The following is a 20,345-nucleotide window of genomic DNA, read 5'->3' on the forward strand; positions in this document are numbered from 1 at the left end:
TGAACTGCAGCGCTGCTGGATTTTACACGCTCATCAGTTTCCTGTGTGTATCAAGAATGGTCCACCACCCAAAGGACATCCAGCCAATTTGACACATCTGTGGGAAGCATTGGAGTCAACATGGGCCAGCATCACTGTGGAACATTTTCGACACCTTATAGATTCCATGCCCCGATGAATTGAGGCTGTTCTGAGGGCAAAAGTGGGTGCAACTCAATATTAGGAAGGTGTTCCTAATGTTTTGTACACTCAGTGTACACTTCACATACAAATTCTACACTTTACAATTGCATTCATAAACACCTGAAATTATGACATTAAGGCAATAAAAGCAAGGTTTAGGACATACTAATGGAATATTTGATCTCAACGTGTCCTTACCAGATCACATAATAATGTAATCGCTGACTAAATATCATTGTGTCATGTTTGATTTTAGTTCTCATGAAGATGTACAGTATGTGTCCTTTAGCTAATGACACACAAATGTTAGGTAACATTTTTTAAGTGCAAAACGCATTGAATTTAACGTATTGCGATGACTTGGGCATTTAGATTGAGGTGATGGCTACTTCCATGTGGATTGCAATGTCTTGTTCGTTGGGTAAAGGCCATGCAGGGAAAGCAATAAGAGAGACTCCAATGATTTTAATTTCAGAAATAAACTCCAATGATTTTAGTAGTACTTCTCCCCATTTCAAGCAGCAAACGACTTGCCTGGTATTTAATGAAAACCTTGTCAACTAGCCTTTTTAGGACTCCGGTAAATGTCATCTAGTGAAAATGTGACTTCATAAGAATCCTAATTTAATTTAAAAGCTGTTAAAATCGACAGCATCCGCTTCAAAGGGTGGTAGAGGACATATTACTCCTGATTGTAGCAATGTGATGAAACATGAATGAAATGTCAGAAGATGTGTTAATTTTCAAAATTCAATCAAAATGTGGCAGAGCGGCACACTTTGAATATTGAACTGAATATTAAAATGCGACAAGGGCGTCATTTTGGGAAAAAAATGCTTTTTCACCAGTACAGGCGCATCCTAGTTTAAGGTTGGGGGTTCTGCCAATGACATTGGTTGTCATCGCTCAAGTAGTGTGTCTGAGCCTTGTGGTGGGAGCAATTAAAACAGGAGGACTTGTTAACCATGTGCTTTGGCTTAACACAGTGGAAGTGGAAATACAAGTTACAGAATAGGACACAGAATAGGGCACAGTCGTGTGCTTTATGGCGTTCTCTAAACATGATACAGGTGGCCAAGCGAAAACACACATGCTCATACCCACACACACACACACACACACACACACACACACACACACACACACACACACACACACACACACACACACACACACACACACACACACACACACACACACACACACACACACACACACTTAAATCCTTATATAGTAAATCCTTCCAACCGATTAAGGCTTCCACCTCTAATTGTTTAGTACACATTATCATCACTTCTTCTCATACTAATCTCAATATTTTTCCATCTGGCACAAAGTATGCCTGTTGGTTGGATTGACATGTTAAAGCCAAGAGCCTCAATGTGTTTTCAGTTGGAAGGAGATATGAGGTCCCATTATGTGACATGCTTCCCTTTGAAATCATGTGCCAGCCTGAGGAAAACATAAGAAAATATTTGCCACCAAGCACGTTCAAATTCCCTCTTGAGAAAGCCACAGCTTCACATGAGAAGCATTACTGGGAGGGAGGCCTCTGAAAAACATGTTTTTTGAATTAAAATATTATGAGCTCGTTCAAACCAGATCAATTCTCTAATTGGCTCTTTCACAACATTTGCATATTGTTAGATGGAAGAGGTTGATTGGTTGTGGTGTCTTGAGATTGAGGTTGCTCGGTGGGAGACGGGTGGTAGAAAATGCACGCACGCACGCACGCACGCACGCACGCACGCACGCACGCACGCACACACACACACACACACACACACACACACACACACACACACACACACACACACACACACACACACACACACACACAGTGTATGGTGGAAAGCTGCTGAGGAAAGCAGCCTCACCAGGAGAACAGAGGAGACTGTTTCGACACATGAGGCAAAACAAACAGTCTGACTTCTAAGCTTTGGCATGCAGGATGACTGGGACCTCGGTTTCTCAGCTTTCCTACAAGATGTCTTTAGTCTTGTTTTTTACTCTGTTTTTCTCCTCTTTCTCTGTGTATGTGTTTCATTAATCCCCAGAGAGGGGATGAGAGAGGGAAAGAGAGAGATAAAGAGATGTGGTTGTAATTCATTCAGTAGGCCTCATACATTTTTGTAAATCATTTGTACGATCAAACACACTGACACACACGCACTCACAGGCACACGCATACACAAGCACACATACACAGACAGGCATGCACACACACACGCACGCATGCACACACAAACACACACACAGAGAGAGAGAGAGAGAGAAGTGCATCTCAACAGCCCACCTTCACAATACAGAGCACAGCTCTGAATCATAAAGAGACAAAAATAACTCGATATTTTCACCACACAATACAAGAGTCCTCACTTTTGCTGTCAATTCGCGATTACACAGACGTTGACGGCACCCAAGGACCACTCAACGTATTCCTCCTGTCTTTTCCCCCTTTTGAACCACTGCCATGTTAAGGAAACCCAATCTATTGTTTGAAGTGAACAGATTCTTCTCGAGATTGTCAAATACTTTATGCAAACAGTGTTGTGTTTTGTTGAACCTGTCCTAGGTGTGACTTAATAAAGATGAAAACTCTAAAGTGCTGGTTCCCCCTCACCAGGGGACTGAATGAGAACCACATGCACAAATACAGCGCAGTGCTCAGCGTGAGTGTGTGTGTGAGAGAAAACAGTAATCACATAGGTTTCCTGTGAAAAACAATAACATTTGTTTTAAACCGATGGCATTCTTCTCAGGGAGACTCAGTAGCTCCCATGGTAATACGTCCCAGACTTCCTGAGTACTGGGAACTAGCTAGCTTCATTGACTACTTCTAGGGCCAGTGGGAGGTCAGATTGGGAAGCTATAAGATACAATTTGTGAACATTTCTTCAACCACAGAATAATGACCAAATTCACAATAGACTGTACTCATGGCCAAAGTATACACACACAGTAATATTGGAGGACAGCAATGTGGTAATGATCTATGAAAGACAATTTCTGTCAGCATAGAGTTGTTATCTCAGATGTAGCATTAGCAACAAGTACACCGTACAGAAAGCTCTTAGACTTTAGAAATGTCTCTCCTTGACATTGTGCTCAGTTGCTGTATATAGGCCGATGTACGTACATGAAAAACCCACCATTTTGAAAGACAGATCATTTCACAACATTCTTCCCTCTATATAACAAATGATGCCATGCGCACCCCACGTGGCTCAGCTTAACCGCGATCAAGTGAAAGCTAGCAGGGAGCTCCCAGCGTGTCTGGTTCCCTAATGTACAGGGGCACTGGGGCAATGATATATCACACTGTTTTCATCACAAACCCATCAGGCTCTGCTTGCCTCAACTTTGGGGTTTCTGACCTAAGAGCTTCCCCCCTGTCGGGGTGATTTTACTTGGACAAATTTCTCCTCCTAGTCTCTTCACTGCAAGGGGAGCCATGGCAGACACTCATCTGCCTCCCATTACACTTCCCAAATTGAGAGCATACATGGATGACGTGTTAATGGATAAAAATGCAGCGCAGGGACATTTAGTGTCGGACTGTTAAAGAGCAACTCCCCCCTAGCCCTTCAAACTGCTGGGGCAGACAAAGCTCCATGCTTAACCTTGCTACAACGCTACTAGCCACCTTATTGTTATTCTTCACAGCTCGGTACATGGTATTATCAGTGGTTGTTATGTCACGGGACTAGCAGACTAGACGTACACATTTACATGTCAGTCACATATTGGAAAGCGTTAGTTCAATTGACATAACTTGATAAATTCAAGTTTTCCTTGCACCTTTTTTGTTGATGGTACTAAACCCTGTCCCACTAATGCCGCTATTTTCACTCATTACAAATATGACACCAGATGGCAGAGTTAGTGATAAGGTAGTGGAACCTACGTCTGTTGTAACATTGACCCTATTTGCTAACCCCGGCCCTTGTCTTAAAATAAGTAGCATTTCAGTCCCATGTTACTTTACAGTATCTCTGAAACCTCCAAAATCACCAGATTAGATCAGATTAGTTATCGGAAACAAGCAGAGGTGGGTTACCTTTCGCTAGCTGTCAGTGGTGGCGAGTGCAGCGTGCAGTCAGTCAGTGTGGGCGAGTGTCTCTCACGGCAACAGAGAATACAAGTTGTTTGATACTGTTGACTAGCATGATGGGTGCCACTGTAATCCCACAGAGGATCATTCATGACCTCAACACTTAAATATAGAAGCACAGACACAAAACTCCTGCTATTCTGGAGGACGACGGGCAGACAGGCCTTCCAAAGCAGAGTGCTACTTCTTATTCTTCAATTTGAGCACAGATTTTTTGTTGAGTGGTCATCTACTGAATGAGTCTTGGACATTATCATTTAAACTGTTTTAAAAAGTAGGCCTACAGCACCATGAACAAATTTGAACATATACAGTAGGGGAGCGTGGGGTATCTTGATACATTTTATACCTTTAGCATCACTACGTCAAGGGAAATATAGTATTCTTTCTGACAAAGATATCAACATCTATTTCAGGATGTTGTGTATCCCTGGAAATATTCATCATTTATGTAAACATAACAGTTTTGAAAACATAGCTTGTCACACAAAAGTGGTCTCTTGGCACAACTTACCCTGGGTATGGGGTAAATTGAGCATAGGGACAGGGTAAGTTGAGCTGCCTTGGGGTAAGTGGGTGATGGTGTTCTGTAACAATGGGTGATGGTGCTGGTAGGTCAAATTCATGGAATGGGGGTGTGGTATAGGTAAGGCTTTATTTAGGGGTCTGTAATAAATAATTTATTTACAAACAGTTTGCTCACCATTTATTAATCATTACTCACCCATTAGTAAATCTTAGTTAGCTAGTTATTCATAAATGTATATATATTTCCTTAAATATCCTGTGTTGTGTGTTTATTATTTTACCAGGTACTACTGGAATGTCTACTAATGGCATGACCATCTTTTTGTGAGAAATAGTATGCATTTTATACATAAAACTGACAAAATGTCATCATTTGTATGGGATTTGGTGGCCATTGGCTCAACTTACACCAAGGCACTTTCATACTAAGTATAGGACCTAATATTGTAGCTTATAGAGACCCCAACTGATGTATAAAGCAATCTTAATATGATCTACTTTGGTTGGTCCGGTGTGGCTATGTTGGCTTATGCCCTTGGGGAATCCCCGTCGACATCTTGGAGGGTGGTCCAAATGATTAGCCAAGCAAGCGAAGTTTGCAACTTAAGCCCGTCAGCCCTCGTTTTTAGATGGCTTTGCGAGTATACAACTATGTTCACTCCGGGGCCTGAAACTCCCCATAATTCAATTTGCGACGATTGTACATCCGCTAAGAAAAGTTAGCGAAAACTTAAAAACAACATCAATGGAGAAGTCAACATACAAGTGTAAGTAAAAATGAATGCAAATAAGTTCGAAATTTTCCTACGACGTAAGAAGTAAATATGTTATTGTTTGGTTATCTTTTGGAAATTGTAGAAATAAAACATTTTCCTTCTTCAGAACTTCCAGCTAGGCAGGCTAACGTTAGTTAGCTAATTAATTTGCTAGCTAAAATACAGTAGACATATATTAATAATTATATATTTCATATAGAGTTGAAGTCGGAAGTTTACATACACCTTAGCCAAATACATTTAAACTCAGTTTTTCACAATTCCTGACATTTAATCCTAGTAAAAATTCCCTGTCTTAGGTCAGTTAGGATCACCACTTTATTTTAAGTATGTAAAATGTCAGAATAATAGTAAAGAAAATGATTTATTTCAGCTTGTATTTCTTTCATCACATTCCCAGTAGATCAGAAGTTTACATACACTCAATTACTATCTGGTAGCATTGCCTTTAAATTGATTAACTTGGGTCAAACGTTTTGGGAGGCTTACACAAGCTTCCCATAATAAGTTGGGTGAATTTTGGCCCATTCCTCCTGACAGAGCTGGTGTAACTGAATCAGGTTTGTAGGCCTCCTTGCTCGCACAAGCTTTTCAGTTCTGCCCACACATTTTCTATGGGATTGACGTTAGGGCTTTGTGTTGGCCACTCCAATACCTTGACTTTGTTGTCCTTAAGCCATTTTGCCACAACTTTGGAAGTATGCTTGGGCTGATTGTCCAATTTGGAAGACCCATTTGCGATCAAGATTATCTTCCTGACTGATGTCTTGAGATGTTGCTTCAATATATCTACATAATTTTCCTCCCTCATAATGCCATCTATTTTGTGAAGTGCACCAGTCCCTCCTGCAGCAAAGCACCCCCACAACATGATGCTGCCACCCCCGTGTTTCACGGTTGGGATGGTGTTCTTCGGCTTGCAAGCATCCCTCCTTTTTCCTCCAAACATAACAATGGTCATTATGGCTAAACATTTCTATTTTTGTTTCATCAGACCAGAGGACATTTCTCCAAAAAGTACGATCTTTGTCCCCATGTGCAGTTGCAAACCGTAGTCTGGCTATTGTATGGCGGTTTTGGAGCAGTGGCTTCTTCCTTGCTGAGCAGCCTTTCAGGTTATGTCAATACAGGACTCGTTTTACTGTGGATATAGATACTTTTGTACCTGTTTCCTCCAGCATCTGCACAAGGTCCTTTGCTGTTGTTCTGGGATTGATTTGCACTTTTCGCACCAAAGTACGTTCATCTCTAGGAGACACAATGCGTCTCCTTCCTGGGCGCTATGACGGCTTCGTGGTCCCATGTTGTTTATACTTGTGTACTATTGTTTGTACAGATGAACGTGGTACCTTCAGGCGTTTGGAAATTTCTCCCAAGGATGAACCAGACTTGTGGAGGTCTGCAATTTGTTTCTGAGGTCTTGGCTGATTTCTTTTGATTTTCCTATGACGTCAAGCAGAGGCACTGAGTTTGAAGGTAGGCCTTGAAATACATCCACAGGTACACCTCCAATTGACACAAACAGTGTAAATTAGCCTATCAGAAGCTTCTAAAGCCATTACATCATTTTCTGAAATGTTCTAAACTGTTTAAAGGCACAGTCAACTTAGTGTATGTAAACTTCTGAGCCACTGGAATTGTGATACAGTGAATTATAAATGAAATAATCTGTCTGTAAACAATTGTTGGAAAAATTACTTGTGTCATGCACAAAGTAGATGTCCTAACCGACTTGCCAAAACTATAGTTTGTTAACAAGAAATTTGTAGAGTGGTTGAAAAACGAGTTTTAATGACTCCAACCTAAGTGTATATAATCTTCTGACTCCAACTGTAAGTAGACATACACTCATAATTGACTGAAGCGCATATAAAATACGCACAAGCTACCGGTGGCTGAAAACACAATCATCGAAGGATGAACAAGTGACACATTTCCGGCCATGGGTGGTCCATTTAAAAATCATTCCTTCCTCCCATGCCCTTCAAGTATATACTCGTCAGACATCTTGATACATCATCAGAAGTGTCCTCTTAATTTGAGGACTGAGTGGATCGGGTGTGTCTTGGACCGCAGCCCTTGGCTCAACTTAGCCCACTCTCCCTTGTATACATGTTAATTTTCTATATAAAATACTTGGATTTTGTGATTTAGTTTTAAGGTGTTTCACTATAAACAGAGTGCACACCTGTGAAGATGAAATTACTGACACTAGGACATTGTCCTAAACATTGATTTTTGCAATAAAACCAAACTACAACAGAAATACCTATCAGAAAAGGCATTATCAATAAGCAATTATTTACCCTCAGCTGTAGAGGGACCCCAGTCATATGAGTCTGGCCTGGTCATATGAGTGAGTAATGGATTTCTGACCATTAATTAATGCTCTCATCCATTTATTATTATTGCTATTTTTACAGAGGACAGCAATTATGGCCCTTGATCCATCTTTATTACAACTGGAAATCTACCCCCCCCAAACCCCCCACCACCAAACGACAGGGGAAAGTTGAGAAAAAGGCATGGGTGCATTGTGTAGGCCTAAAGGGACCGAGTGGTAAGCCCCACTGACACATCACATCATCCAGTCTAACCAAAGAAAGATGTGCACCGCTAAACCTGCCAAGGCTTACTTTGATGCTGAAAAGTAAAAGTCTTCTGGATGGAGCATGATACCACCGAATGCAATTAGGGGCGATATAGACAAATGTAACATATTTTGTCTTCTTTACACATCCTTTAACAACTGCTGTGTCAAAATGCTTGACTGTTGCCAAGAGAAAACATTTGAATATGTACCACATTTTCTCACACTTATGCAGATGATGAAGTTGAAATGAAAAAGAAAATTGTGAAGGAATTAGGGACAGCCTATGGTCTAAATTGAATTAGCCCTGAGATGACTTGCAGTAAGAAATGACATTTCATACTCTCAGAGAGAAAGAGTAAAAATGTGAAACACATGAATGTGAAAGAGAGTGCGGTTCCAGCGACGCTTTTTTTTTGTGCTGACTCCACTTACTAAGATGAGTCACGCATACATCAGTGCTGTGTTGTGGGATGAAAACCAACACCCCACAGCTCCTCAAAACACACACAGACACACTCTATGACGTGACTTTACACTGCAGTCTTTTGTCTTTCATGTTCCAATGATAACTAACCAGGCATAGAACCATCGTCATTCCATGTGTTTATAATCATTAAAACACATCTTTGTCAATTTAAATCCCCAAAGTTTTAGTGAGCTCCTCCAAATTTCCGAGTGTTTCAAAAATAAAGCTGAGTGTTAACGTGGAATTCTGAGTCAAGTGGAAGGGAAAAAATAATCGTTCGCTTTTAGCTAAGGACACTTGTACAGGACACGTAATCCCACTTTAAATCTGAAACTCAAACTAAAGGGTTTTTAATGCTTCAGATCTAAAATATGGAGCTCACAGAGTTAGAAATCATGTTTCACCGAGGCGTGAGTAGCTCTGTCACTATTTTATAGACACAGAATCCCAACCTGCTGTGAATGTTTTTTTTTTCCTTCACGGAAAGTTACGCGCTCCCTACTGCTAGACGCTGACACTTGCAACTCATCAAAGAAAATGATGTTCTGAGCAGATGCAAGTGGAATATGCTTTTATAGTTGGCACAATTTAATTGTCATGGCCCATAAAGTGATACTGTCAGTTATGATATAAGGATTTGGCAGGTTAACTCTCCCGTAACATAATCAAGATGTCATTCTAGCTATGGATCATCATCCACATATAGTGAAAATATTTTCATTGTTTAAAATAGTCTAAGGATTAAGAAACAAACATTTCAAGTTTTGATCACTATTGAATGATCTGATGGGTAAACTTATTAACTATTATATCGCTGGCTAAGAATGCTGCCCCAAAGAGATTTTGGATGTCTATTTTGATAATTGTCTTTAATTATTCCACAGTGACCCTCCAAGCATGTCATATCATTATGTATTTCAGATATGTGGCAGAGAACAGGACGTTGACAAACTGTAAATTCCTGTGCCCGTGTCTGACCAAACTCAGCCTGGGTGGGGGGCATAGCACTGCAGACACATTGTACATACTTCTGGGTGATGATGGGTTTATTAACTAGGTTATCCATCACCGGACTTCCTAAGTCCACAGGCCTCCAACTAATACCACATCCGAACGTATGGAAAGATGGAAAGTTCGACGACCATCCACACATAATGTACTATCCCGCCCAGAGAAGATGGCCATCAAAAGACTTCTCTCTACACTCAACAGTGTTTCATAGTTGATAAAATACTACATGGTAGACATGACAGAATATCATATTGAGCTGGTTTCAGTTCTGTCTGCCTGACTTTTAACCAAATATATACTTCCCAAAACCCCACTATTTTTCAATTGCAGTGTGAGAGAAGATAAATCCCAGTGACTGGGCCAAAAGTACTTCTCAAATTTTAAATTAAGGAGACGACAGTGGCTTTCAAAGCAAACCATTATGATAGTTAACATAAAACCAATTAAAGGGCCAGCTGTGGGAGTGACGTGAATAATAGTGTTTAATTTGTCTAATCTTAGCTGGAGCAGTGGGTGCTTGAGTGGGGGGCACTAGGGTGGTGGGGGTGCCTCAGGTTAGGCTGGTACCCTGCTGGCACTTGAAGAGATTGGGTTTTGCCGTGGTGTGGTACAAATGCCATAAATGGTTGGCTGGCTGTGTTGTTGTTTTTTGTGCATGTCGTCCTCTGTCATTTGTATTTGGTCTGTTGTTCGGATACTTTTTGAACGCTGTGGACATGGAGAAGCTCTCTGGAAATGTAGTGCTCAGTTAAAAGGCTGCTACCGCTTGGCACGAGCCAAAAGGAGCTGATTGAGGAGCTTTTTCAAGGCCACTGTAATTTGCTCCCACACTATAAAATCTCTATAAATAAATAATTTTGGAACTTGTTCATATATGTAGTTCGGAAACTATTTGTAAGTGTATTTACTGTGCCCGTATAAAAGTAAGCATTTATTAACAGTAGTTTTAATGGTTAACATCACAGCTGATTTGGCCTTGTTTTAGATTTGGGTAATAAAAAATGTTAGGGGCCATGACTAAATTCAAATGTGAATTGGTTTCGGGTGTGGTTTGATGTGGGCGTCTCGTGTGTGTTCGCAGATGGGAAGAGTTAGACAAATTATTTAGCCAATTAGCTTCAGACGGCTGGTGTGCAATCGCGGCAAAATTGGTTTTACTTTGGATAGCCTATCTCTGGGGCTAGTTAAGGACCGTCAATAAATTACACAACATAAATGAGACAATATTTTCATGTTGCACACCTTTCAGTTTTCTAATTAAAACCTTTAAAAACGTGTTTATGAATTCCTATAATTATAATTGGTTTCAGGTTTTTGAATCAATGAAATTTGGAGCTATTGGAATTTTTACATATTGCTACATTGTGTAATATACCGACGCTCCCTAACTAGCCCAGTTGGGATATCCAAAGTCAACCCACATTTACCATGGGCATTATGATTGGGTCGTGTGCAGCTGCACTCCGAATTGATGATTACTTGTGTGCTTCCAGCTGTGGGGATGTCGCCAGGATTGAAATAAAACCAACCTTAATTTATGTTGTGATGCAGTCATGACCACAAGTCTCACAAAACTCTGTTTTGGACAAGACTGACTTTATGACCAAAATTATCCTATTTACACTTTGTAGTCAATTCTGACAGTTGAATAAATGTTTCTGACTCATATTGATGCCACAGGCTGTTTTCCAAATGAGAAGTTGTTTTTGGGGAAATGTGTAAGTGTTCATCACATACAGCTTGTGGTTTACAGTTGAAGTCGGAAGTTTACATACACCTCAGCTAAATACATTTAAACTAAGTTTTTCACAATTCCTGACATTTAATCCTAGTAAAAATTCCCTGTCTTAGGTCAGTTAGGATCACCACTTTATTTTAAGAATGTGAAATGTCAGAATTATAGTAGAGAGAATGATTTATTTCAGCTTGTATTTCTTTCATCACATTCCCAGTGGGTCAGAAGTTTACATACACTCAATTAGTATTTGGTAGCATTGCCTTTAAATTGTTTAACTTGGGTCAAACATTTTGGAAAACCTTCTTCAAGCTTCCCACAATAAGTTGGGTGAATTTTGTCAAATTTTGCCACAACGTTGGAAGTATGCTTGGGATCATTGTCCAATTTGGAAGACCCATTTGCAACCAAGATTTAACTTCCTGACTGATGTCTTGAGATGTTGCTTCAATATATAAACATAATTTTGCTTCCTCATGATGCCATCTATTTTGTGAAGTGCACCAGTCCCTCTTGCATCAAAGCACCCCCACAACATGATGCTGCCACCCCTGTGCTTCCCGGTTGGGATGGTGTTCTTCGGCTTGCAAGCCTCCCCCTTTTTCCTCCAAACATAACAATGGTCATTATGGCCAAACAGTTCTATTTTTGTTTCATCAGACCAGAGGACATTTCTCCAAAAAGTACGATCTTTGTCCCCATATGCAGTTGCAAACCATAGTCTGGCTTTTTTCATGGTGGTTTTAGGGCAGAGGCTTCTTCTTGCTGAGCGGCCTTTCAGGTTATGTCTACATAGGACTCGTTTTATTGTGGATATACTTTTGTACCTGTTTCCTCCAGCATTTCACTAGGTCCTTTGCTGTTGTTCTGGGATTGATTGACTATTCGCACCAAAGTACGTTCATCTCTAGGAGACAGAATGCGTCTCCTTCCTGAGCGATATAATGGCTGCGTGGTCCTATGGTGTTTATACTTGTGTACTATTGTTTGTACAGATGAATGTGGTACCTTCAGGCGTTTGGAAATTGCTCCCAAGGATAAACCAGACTTGTGGAGGTCTACAATTTCTTTTCTGAGGTCATGGCTGATTTCTTTTCATTTTCCCATGACGTCAAGCAAAGAGGCACTGAGTTTGAAGGTAGGCCTTGAAAAACATCCACAGTTGCACTTCCAATTGACTCAAATGATGTCAATTAGCCTATCAGAAGCTTCTAAAGCCATGACATAAATAATCTGTCTGTAAACAATTGTTGGAAAAATTACTTGTGTCATGCACAAAGTAGATGTCCTAACCGATTTGCCAAAACTATAGTTTGTTAACATGAAATTTGTGTAGTGGTTGAAAAATGAGTTTTAATGACTCCAACCTAGGTGTATGTAAACTTCTGACTTCAACTGTAAGTGTCTACATTTCCTCCATTTCATGTCCCAATTAAATAGAGCGGTGTCAGAACTTCTGCCTGACTAGCCTGAAGCAGTTTGACAGGGCAACGTGTATTGCTGATTTTATACCAGCTTGTTCCAACTGTTTACATTTTTATTTTTCTGTAAAAGCTAGCATTTAAAGACGGTCCTGCAGTGTACATAAATCTCCAGTGTCAATGTAAATGGTCCCGGTGGCCATTTGATTAATTGTTCTGCAGTCTTATGGCTTGAGGGTAGAAGCTGTTAAGGTACATTTTGGTCCTAGACTTGGCGCTCCGGTACCGCTAGCCATGCGGTAGCAGAAAGAACAGTCTATGACTTGGTTGACTGGAGTCTTTGACAATTTTTTGGGCTTTCCTCTGACACCACCTAGAATATAGGTCCTGGATGGCAGGAAGCTTGGCCCCAGTGATGTACTGGGCAGAATGCCCTCTGTAGCGCCTTACGGTCAGATTCCGAGCAGTTGCCATACCAGGCAGTGATGCAACCGTTCAGGATGCACTCGATGGTGTAGCTGTATAACTTTTTGAGGATCTGGGGACCCATGCCAAATCTTTTCAGTCTCCTGAGGGGGAAAAGGTGTTGTTATGCCCTCTTCAGGACTCTCTTGATGACATTAAACAACGGTGTTTAATGGACACCTCCAACCACCGTTCAGCACTGTGGTAACCAGAACCTTCATCAACACTTCCAGAGGAGGATTCAAACCACTATGGATGGCACCTACCCCTCCATTATTTCAAGAGGCCTTTGTCATACCCTCATCCCCCCCACCACCACCGCTACTCCAGCCCAGCGCAATTCTTCCTCCTCAATACCCCCTCTCTCTCCTTCAAAACAGGGCTCTCATTGACCTTCCCAGTGCCTCATTGTCCCAAAGTGAGTTTTGATTACTGGCTTAAGCTCTGAGAAGGTTCGCCTAGGTGGCCACATCTGATCTTTTATACTAATTCTGGATTAATGCAGGGTCTGCAACACTGCGTCAACACCGTTGCTGAGAAGGCCCCTGCCACACAGAGCTAAACATTAATCCCCCTTAATGCTGAGAGTCAACTCTGAGTCCTTATCAGAATTTGCCTTAATCTCTGCCTAGGCTGTACAAAACTCTCCACTGGTCTACGGTAAAAATAAATACACCAGGGTACAGATAATGGCAAAGTGAACTGCTGCATGCAGAGAAATAGGAAATCCTTTTTTACCTTGGAGAAGTTGAATGAGTTGTTCTGGTTAGAAGAGCTGGAGTTGAGAGAAGATCTGCACATGGACGGGTTTACAACTTGAACTTTATTTTAATTGCCGCTGCTGTCTATATCTTCCTACTCATCCTAACGGTCTTCATACTCACCAGAGGGAATCTCTGACAAGGCATGTGTCCTATCACAAGTTACGCTTCTGATAGCTATCCAATCAGCATCTGATTTGATTTGAAGAATCTCCTTCCTCCTGCCTAACTCATTGCCAGACTGTTTTGAACAACTTTTCCCCTCTTTTGCTCTTTTGCTCTTTTTTCCTGTGTTCCCTTTCAGAATGCACGTGTTCTGCTCTTCTGTGGGTGCTAGTCAGTGACTGGTAGAGAACCCTCTCTTGAAGACAGCCCTTGCCTGTAATTTTCTCAAAATTATTAAGCCTCTAGGAGGGAACGGGTGACATGATCATCTTTTATTTCAGTGAATTCACAAGTCTGCTTTTGCTTACAATTTTTTTGATACATATTTTCTCAATCTTTAGTTATTGTATGCGATGTTGCAATGTTGAGAGTCATTGTGCAATTTACAGCTTGTCCTGATTTTGTGTCAAATTGTACTCAGCAGACAATATAAATCAACACCCATGCAGGAAACAGAACTTGATCCACAAGTGTGAAAAAATGTATGCACATTTGGTTGCAAGTGTGTAACTGTATGTTCAATTCAAGTCGCATATTTCTCCTAACATTGTTTATGTAGATTTGTACTTATTTTTACCTTAAATGGTTGACCTTTGTAATAGCACACACACCTTCTCGCTAAAATGTATAAAATAAATGTAATTTAGTAGATACTCCCATCCAGGGCGACTTATCGGAGCAATTAAGGTTAAGTGAACTGCTCGAAGATACTTTGACAGATTTTTCACCAAGTCAGTTCAGGGATTCAAAACAGCAACCTTTCGGTTACTGGCCAAACAAACACTCTTAACCACTAGGCTACCTGCAACCCTACATATTGGGTTGCTATATAGCGAGATATTATAATATAGACAGCTTAGCTTAAAAATATAAACACGTCTCCTATAGTGGATAGGCTATAACATAACTGACTTCATACAAATAACATTCCTTAGTAAATACTTTTTTAAAAAATTGAAATTACATTGGGCTTTATCAACAACAACGTATGGTCAGACTCAACATTAAATATAGGCCAGAAGAGGCTACTCGAGCAACTACCAGTAGAAAGGCTATAATTACCGATTAATTATTGCCAGTTACCAGTTACATCATAATAACCAATTTAATGGACATTGTTAAACAGTACTAGCTCGTAAGTAGGCAATACAATACAGTGACCCTGTGACAGTGCCCATGGAATGTAAAGTGTATGACCTAATGGTAACACTTTACAATAAGTCTCTGTTTTGCCTGTACCAACACACTTACCTTCCCTTGTAATTATACTTTTTTGGTGACTCATTATTAGTTTAGATTTAGTTATAATTGAAACAGCTAGTAACAATTTCTAATGACCTTGTAGCTTGCACATGTTAATGGTGCTGGATGCTCAAGTGTGATGTTGGTGCAATTGCAAATATGTTTAATTGCATTTGACATAATCCATCTCTAAAATTCTAAGCCTTTGGAGGGGTGGGCGAATATATACGAGAAAGCTCAGGAAATATATTGTTTTTTGGACATGTATTTAACCCCTTTCCTGTGAACTTTTGGGGGTTGTAGACCAAAACGGAGATCACCATCTTGTTCATGAGAATATCCCCTTTGCATAGGGGGTCATATTAGTTTATAGACAAAACGGTTTGGACGCTACAGACAGAAGTTGGCACATCGGCGGTACCGACTTCAGACAGGTGTCGTGGGGCTTGTGGGGGTCGTAGATAAAAACGGAGAACACCATCGTATTTGTGAGAATCTAATCTTTCCGTATAGTGCTCAAACTGTTTGGACCCTGCAGATGTGTTCGTGAGAAGACCGATTTCTGGGATGTCTCATGCTCTGACAAACACTGCTGTAGCTCGGCCACCTTCCACTGCAGATGCGGAAGGCCGACATAGGCGGATGCAGTGGATTGAGACACGGTCCATGCTATCTGAAACTGACGGATTTTGATGGGGATTTTTTATTATGTTACTTAGATTGACGCAAGGATTTAATAGCCTTTCATCCTTCAAATCAGATGAATCCAAACATTCCCCAGCCAAACATATCCAAAGATCCTTTTGAGGGGATGCCATAAGAAAATTATTTTTCTTTCACTCACAATATGGAGAAAATAACTCAGGGGTTATCTATATACAATATAACAAGGCAGATAATGTGAATGTCAGTACAGTGTTAAGAAACATGGAATTTATGATTCAAAAGTAATTTCTGTTTGTGAATTCAATAAAATAATATTTTGTATAAGTTCACTGCTCCTGTTTCTAGCAGGAAGGTTTACTAAAGAAAATACAGGATAGTTTCAAAGGGGAGGCGGGATTTCCTGCTAGGGAAAAGAGTGGCCGAGCCCTTTGGGTGAAAGAGCGCTACAGCGCGGCACCAAAGGGAATGCCAGCGGGCTAATCTCGCTGTAACCCGAGCACACAAACACCACCGCTAATACAACGTGGAGAAGGGAGGCTGTGTGACTGTGTGTCGAGCGGGCCCTGTGCATGTTAAGCTGGCAAAAGTAAACAATCAGCCTTGGAAAAACGGGGGCCGTGTAATTATAACGTTTTAAAGTAAACGCCATGGCAGAGAGTAAGCTCTTATAAAACAGAGAGCATGGAGTAGAAAAAGGTCTGGGAATGCCACGCACATACCGGCATACCGAGGCCTTAACAGACACACTGTTTAAAATGACTTTCACTTTCACACGATCGGATAACACGCTGTTGTCTTTTTTAAAGAGTCTCTGTTGGCCAGTTCTCAGCTTTAATAAACGAATCGTTCTGAGGTTGGGGGTTGGAAGTTTTAATTGAACGCTTTCACTTTGGCTTCAAGGACTCCATATGCTGAAATCCATCATTTCTGGAGGCAATGTTTTCTCACACATTCAGGCTCAATCGAGTTCCTTGTAATTATGGATATGAAGAGATCAATGTTCTTGGATGATTTGGTTCCTATCTCTTTGGACCAATATCTCAGTAGTATCCTTCCTGAACACTACCCTGTTCTCTACTGCCTTTTGCCCTTCCACAGACTCTGACTCACTAAATACTCTTTCCCTCCCTTTATGAGCTGTGAATTGACCACAAACCTAAGCCATCGTCCTTAATGTTGTACCTCTACCTCTTCTCATCCCTTTTCAGTGTCCTTCTCTCTTTTCAAGCCTCTGGGAAAGAAAGGGAAAAAACCCAAACCCAACTTTAAAATGGAAAAATCCCTTAATGCATTTCCTACCTTATCTAAAACACCTACATATCTGTCTCCAGTCTGCTGCCTTTGAAAGGATATTTCAGGCCTGGGATTGAGTGGGAAAAGCTCCCTTCACAGGCAGGGCTAGGGATGAGTTATAGGCATCTAAGAAACTGGGAATCTCAGGGGCCTGACCATGGCTTTAGCACACAGCTCGAACCAAGGTTAGGGTAGCAGCAGAAACAGAAGCAGTCCCCAGCTACCCAATAATTTGGAGAAATATACAGAGCCAGGGAGAAAGGAGAAGGGAAAGGCAATTTTAACTTTCTGTTTCTGTCTGAGTAAAAACACACCTTATCTCTGTTCAAGCAAAAAGTACATTTTTTATTTTTATTTAACCAGGAAGAAAATCCATTGAGACACAGGATCTCTTTCGCAAGGGACACCTGGCCAATAAAGCAACAGCAGTCAACACAGCATTACAAAATGTAAGCATACAATACAAACTGCACTACAACACTACAACAGGCCTACAGGAAACATGATACTCCTCCTCATCAGCGATTTGGGCCATAGTTTTAAACTCACTAAAGGGCAGTAGTACATCTAGGTCAGGAATGGGCAACTTTGATGGCGGTGGGTCCCACAAAAAAATCAGAACTCATCTGACACCCACACCCACACATATAGTCAGAGCAGGCCCTGTAGCTGTCTGCGCATGTAAGGTGGAATGGTGGGTTAGCGACTTGAAATGAGTCCAGTCTCTAACACAGAACAGGCTGCATACATATACAATAAGTCATCATAATCAATTACAGAAAGAAAAGTGGCTTAAACAAGCAAGTGGGAAGCAAGCCCAATTTCAGTTAAGCTTCCTTACAAAATTATCTACAGGAATTTTGTTGGACAGCTTATCATCCAACCAAAGACTGAGGTATTGCAGGATGTCACCTTTTCACGGGTGTGCCCCCAGACGGCAAAATGCTAACCTCTGGCAGAGCGTGAGCTCTGGTGAATGTCATGTGTTTACCTTTTTTGAGCATTCAAGACTAGTTTGAGACCATCTGCAGTCACTGAAAGGCAGTCAGAAGCTCTTGAACAGCCCGAACCAGAGAAGGAACATTTGCGTAGATCACAGTATTATCTGCATACAGATAAAATTTGGCTGGTTGCATTGCATTTTTCCAGGTCATTAACAAAACTGGAGCTAAAAGGAAGCCCTGGGGTACACCTAGTGATCTCAAGGAAGCTAGACGCAGGACAATGTTGTTTTTATCAAGTGTATTTATGATGTAATTTGCCACTGCCATAGCTATTGAATCATTACACTGGTATGAATGAGGTCAGCAAATTACTGTTGTGATGTTCTGTGATTGAAGAGTGCATTCGGGAAGTATTCAGATCCCTTGACTTTTTCCACATTTTGTTACATTACAGCCTTATTTTAAAATTGATTAATCGTTTATTTCCTTCTCATTAATCTACACACAATAACCCATAATGACAAAGCAAAAACAGTTTTTTGAAAATGTTGCAAATTTATTAAAATAACACACATAAATATGACATTTACATAAGTATTCTGACCCTTTACTCAGTACTTTGTTGAAGCGCCTTTGCCAGCGATTACAGCCTCGAGTCTTCTTTGGTATGACGCTACAAGCTTGGCACACCTGTATTTGGAGAGCTTCTCCCATTCTTCTCTGCAGATCTTCTCAAGCTCTGTCAGGTTGAATGGGGAGTGTCGCTACACAGCTTTTTTCAGGTTTCTCCAGTGAAGTTCGATCGGGATCCAGTCCGGGCTCTGGCTGGGCCACTCAAGGACATTCAGAGACTTGTCCCGAAGCCACTCCTGTATTGTCTTGGCTGTGTGCTTAGGGTTGTTGTCCTGTTGGAAGGTGAACTTACGCCCCAGTCTGAGGTCCTGAGTGCTCTGGAGCAGGTTTTCATCAAGGACCTCTCTGTACTTTGCTCTGTTCATCTTTTCCTCCATTCTGACTAGTTTCCCAGTCCCTGCTGCTGAAAAACATCCTTACAGCATGATGCTGCCACCACCATGCTTCACCGTAGGGATGGTGCCATGTTTTGCTCCCGAGTGCCGCAGCGGTCTAAGGCACTATATCTCAGTGCTAGAGATGTCACTGCAAACCCTGGATCGATTCCAGGCTGTATCACAACCGGCCGTGATCTGGAGTTCCATAGGGTGACGCACAATTGGCCCAGAGTCGTCCGGATTAGGGGAGGCAGGGGGAGGCTGTCATTGTTAATAAGAATTTGTTCTTAACTGACTTGCGTAGTTAAATAAAGGTTAAATAAATAAAAACTCCAGACGTGACGCTTGTCATTAAGGCCAAAGAGTTCAATCTTGTTTCTCATGGTCTGAGAGTCCTTTAGGTGCCTTTTGGCAAACTCCAAGTGGGATGTCATGTGCCTTTTACTGAGGAGTGGCTTCCTTGTCACTCTACCATAAATGCCTGATTGGTGGAGTGCTGCAGAGATGGTTGTCCTTCTGGAAGTTTCTTCGATCTCCACAGAGGAACTCTGGAGCTCTGTCAGAGTGACCATCGGGATCTTGGTCACCTCCCTGACCAAGGCCCTTCTTCCCTGATTGCTCAGATTGGCCCAGCAGCCAGCTCTAGGAAGAGTTGGTTGTGGTTCCAAACTTCTTCCATTTAAGAATGATGCTTTGGTACCCTTCCCCAGATCTGTGCCTCGACACAATCCTGCCTCGGGGCTCTACGGACAATTCCTTCGACCTCATGGCTTGGTTTTTGCTCTGACATGCACTGTCAACTGTGGGACCTCATATAGACAGGTGTGTGCCTTTCCTAATCATGTTCAGTCAATAAAATTTACCACAGGTGGACTCCAATCAAATTGAGAAACATCTCAAGGATGAACAATGGAAACAGGATACGCCTGAACTCAATTTTGAGTCTCATAGCAAAGGGTCTGAATACTTATG

General features: G+C 41.3%; 1 protein-coding gene across 2 annotated transcripts in view; it reads right to left on the bottom strand.

Annotated features, from left to right (window-relative positions):
- The window catches only part of LOC100136799 (paired like homeodomain 2), a 56,426-nt gene extending 42,124 nt beyond the window's left edge, over nt 1–14,302 (bottom strand). Inside the window, exon 1 of one of the 2 annotated variants that reach the window (XM_045723239.1) lies at nt 14,031–14,302. The gene's annotated coding sequence lies outside the window, so the exon portion shown is untranslated. Of the gene's footprint in view, nt 1–4,243; nt 4,322–14,030 lie in introns of those variants that run through there. The other variant, XM_014211930.2, reaches the window with a different exon arrangement.
- Nucleotides 14,303–20,345: the final 6,043 nt, after the last annotated feature.

Source organism: Salmo salar, chromosome ssa09, assembly GCF_905237065.1.
Source record: "Salmo salar chromosome ssa09, Ssal_v3.1, whole genome shotgun sequence".
Taxonomy (NCBI): Eukaryota; Metazoa; Chordata; class Actinopteri; order Salmoniformes; family Salmonidae; genus Salmo; species Salmo salar.